The sequence below is a fragment of the Lepisma saccharinum genome, chromosome 2 (assembly GCF_977018435.1).
Source record: "Lepisma saccharinum chromosome 2, izLepSacc3.1, whole genome shotgun sequence".
NCBI classification, from domain to species: Eukaryota; Metazoa; Arthropoda; class Insecta; order Zygentoma; family Lepismatidae; genus Lepisma; species Lepisma saccharinum.
The window spans coordinates 150491777-150495828 of NC_139230.1; positions in this window are offsets into that span (position 1 = coordinate 150491777).

A 4052-nucleotide genomic window follows, 5' to 3' on the forward strand; every position below is an offset into this window, starting at 1 on the left:
CAAAAGGAAGATTCGGGGATCAAACCTGGAGCCTTTTAGATTAAAGTAATTATTCTATTGGGGGTTAGCGGTAGCTCGTAAGCTCTCGCTTGGCTGCATCTGCTAACTGCAGGAGGTACCTGAATAAACTTAAATATACAGAACCCTTTATGAAATGGCAACTCTCATGATTTGGGTTACAATGACCTTAAGTCTGCATTGGCAAAGGATGGCATTAGAAAAGCATATTACCTGTCTCTCTTTAGAAGCGTGGACCGAAGAGTTTCTAAATTACCTCTCACTCGCTTGCTGAAGTTCGCCTCTTAAATTCTCACTCAGCTTCGCTGCACTCCACTTCCAAACCAGTTTCTCAAAGTCTGCATCCAGCCTCAATCTCCTCCAAAATCAAACTCACTCTCCTCTCTCCAAAACTCAAAATCCCCTTCTCTTCCTCCCGAACCACTCTCCTGTTCTCTTCAAAACCCCAAGACCAACTCCCCTGTCTCTCTCGAGCCAGATCCAACTTGCATTCCTCCTCATCAAAACTCCTCCCCTTTTTCTCTGTCATCAATTTTCCTTTGCAAATATTGGCGAATGCTTTTCGCTGAGCTGGTGCTGAAGTTAACACTTTCCTATACTTCCTGTCAGGCTGCCTAGCTACACGTAACTCGAAAATGAAAATGAGGGATACGTAACGATATTCTTTTCCAGACTTCTAATGGTAAGAAGAAAGGTTATACTTCGTATTACATACCTTGATGAGCTATTTAACTAAGGTTGAAAGTGCTTATAAATGCTTATTTCTGCAGGAAACTGTTATGCTTGCTTATTTTATGATTTTGGTTTAAAATAGCATATTTTACCCAAATCTGTCATATTTCAATCACACTACGGCATTGGGATGACGAGATCAATGCTTCTAAATAGCCGCACGGGAGAAACGGCATCCAAGAAAAGATACAGTACATCCATAATCATTTTTCCAAATTAGATGATATTATAACACAGTTGAAAGCTCGAAATAATCCATTGCAACATTCGCTTTCTCTCATTGATGAAATTTCAGTAACGTTTGCTTCAGAAACTCACGGTGTTGCTAAAATTGTGTCCGACAAGCTCAGTCAGGTATTACTGAAAAATCCCAGTTACAAAACACTTTGTAAAATTTATAAAAATATTACTGGTGAAGAAACAGACATTGAAGAGGAATTCACCGAAGAAGAACTGTGGTGTTTTTCACATGCGCCTGTGATGTCATGCTACGTGGAAAGAACATTTTCACTGTACAAATCATTCTTCACTGAGACACAGGAGCTTCACACAAGAAAATCTCAGGATGACCTTCCTTACATACTGTAACAGCTTTGAATAAGATAAGAGATCTAATAAACAAATGTTTTTTTCAGATTTTCCTGTATTTGTTTATGCTTATTTTGGTGCTTATTTTTTTCATTTTTTGTGCTTATTAACTTACTTATTTTACTGTTTGATTGTGCTTATAAATCCTGGCTCTAGTGATTATCAATGTCCATAGTACAAGTACTTAAGGGTTAAGTCTAAAATTGGCATGGAAATTTTGGTGGTATAGGATTGAGTATGAAATTTAAAGGGGGAGATTTCTCTTGATAAAGTGTTAAATCTTAGATTGTCAAGGGATTTCTGTAGTGGAGAAAGAGTTCGAAAATTACATTTTGGAGACTGTGTTTAGCGATCCACACGTTTTCGACCCCGAATGTGCCAAAGGTAAGGCTGGAAAGGGAAAGGACTAAATATCTCGGGATCTTAAGAAAGTATTGACACCCCATTAAATTAATACTCTTCAAAGGCTGCAAAGAAATGGATGTAAGAATTTTCTTGTTCGCTTCTCTCGCAATAATTTGTTGCTACAATGTGTGTTTGGCGCTTTATAAGATGAATATGAGGTTTTTATACTAAAGCTGCATTACAAGACAAAGCGATATTGTCGATTGATTGATTTGGTGTTTTAAGTTCACTTTATGCACTCTAAGGATAATCGGGACTGAACCTACAGTTTAAAGTGGGATTCACGCGATATTCTCGATTATGATGAACGATTTCAGGGGTGATCTTGAGTGATGGCACCCCTGTTTAGGGAGGAGGGGCAGATCAATCATAATGTTCAGTAAAGCTAAGGAAAAAGTTACTTTCGGTTGACACGCTGTTGTAATTAAATATTTTGTGGGGATTGCCATGTGGTTTGAGGGCGCGAATGATATGATTTGGGGGGACGCATGACATGATTTTGGGGGGGATGCGCCATTAGCCTTGGGAGGGATGGGCAACCCTGTCGAAAAATGAACACGTGAGAGGAAAGGGGATTGCGTGTTGGCAGCAGCGTGCACTGCTTCGCTCTGCCCACTCGCTTTCTACCCTTTTCTACCGTTAATCACGGCCTTGCTCCAGAGATTCACGAGATAGAGTGTAGTAACTATCTACTCCTTCGCTCAGCGCCGGACCCTGTGGCCGACTGATTAGCACATCGCGTTGCGACGCAAGGTTCGCGGGTTCGAATTCCGCTCGGGCTTGGATGTTTGTGAATGTCCATTCATCAATTTCATCATTTCATCACTCATCCCCATCTTCGCAAATTAGCCAAGAGGCACAAAACGCGAAGTAAAATAAACTAAATCAATCAATCAATCAATCAATAATTCAGCGACCTTCAATCGTAGTCAGAGTGACTCACAGCAGACTTTATTTTGTTCTAGTGTGCTTATAACAGAAGTTTTTCTTTTTCTTTTAACAACTGACAGTATCGTTTAATCTATAACTAAATGAGCCAAGCTGCGAATTCAGGCCCTATTACTTTAATTTTGCATGAACTGAGTTCAAGTAGTGTCTTCAGAGCCATTAGGAAGACAATTTTAAAGCGAAGATTTAATTGTACATCACGTGAAGTTGCTTGTCAAGCGATAAACCCGCACTGTTCACAAGAAATGGCTGGATAAACCAAAATCTATATAACAAAATCACAGGCTCAAAGCTTTACCACAAAACAATCGCCGGAATACTGAGAAATAACAAACAATGACATCGTTGATGTTTGAGGACCAAAAGTGGTAAACGTTGTAAGTGCCAAAAGCGAAAGTGTTGGGAAATCGCATCGTTCCGCACATCAGCCCGTAAGAACGTTCACACTAGTGACCTCTTTACACGCCCTTTGAACTACTTAGAGGGCTACCAGCCACTTTTCACGTTTACCACATTATAAAGCATGGCACATTTCACAGTTTAACGTGGAAAACGATGTTTGAATTATTTTGGCACTTACATCGTTTACCAATTTTAGTCTTCGTTTATTCATCATCATTAGTCATTCGCATTGTCTAATGTCGTTGTCACGTTTTGACATACTCTTACGTAAAAAAAGGCATTTATTCCAAGAGGTAAACGACGTTATGTCATCGTGATTGCCAGTGTTGCCAATTTTACATTATTTCTTTTCTCCGCCGGTTTGGCTTCACTGGACATCCTTACGAGAAGATTTAAAATAGTAATGTGTTGTTTTTTTTTATATTAAACAGACAGGAACACAAAATATAAAATTATTACTCATTCATGCTTTTATTTATTTTGAAAATAACTTTAACCTCTTCCAAACAAATAATTTTCGAAATTGCCATTAAGAACGCTTATAATGTTTCGGAAGGTATATTATAGGTATTTTCTTCTCTTACGGCGGACGCTCTATATGCTGCCAAGGGAAGTGGGGAGCGGGGAATACGCAGCAGACCAACCAGACAACAGCGGTGGCGCCGAGAGTTACGACGTCGCCTCGTTCTGCAGGCTGCTGCTTTTGTTATCGTGCCGGATTGGTCGTTTCCCCGCTCCCCACTAGCCTTGCCAGCATATAGAACGCCCGCTGTAAGACTGGAAAAAGAGCTATAATACGTAACTTGTTCAGTTATTTCACGAACTAAATATATATCAAGGGTGTCTCAAAAGTAATAGCGCAAACTGACACAGGTGAAAGTACACGATAATAGAAGCAAAAAAGTCTCAGTAAACATGGCTCTCCAAACGAGCCGTTTTCGAGATAATCGCGAATGTGT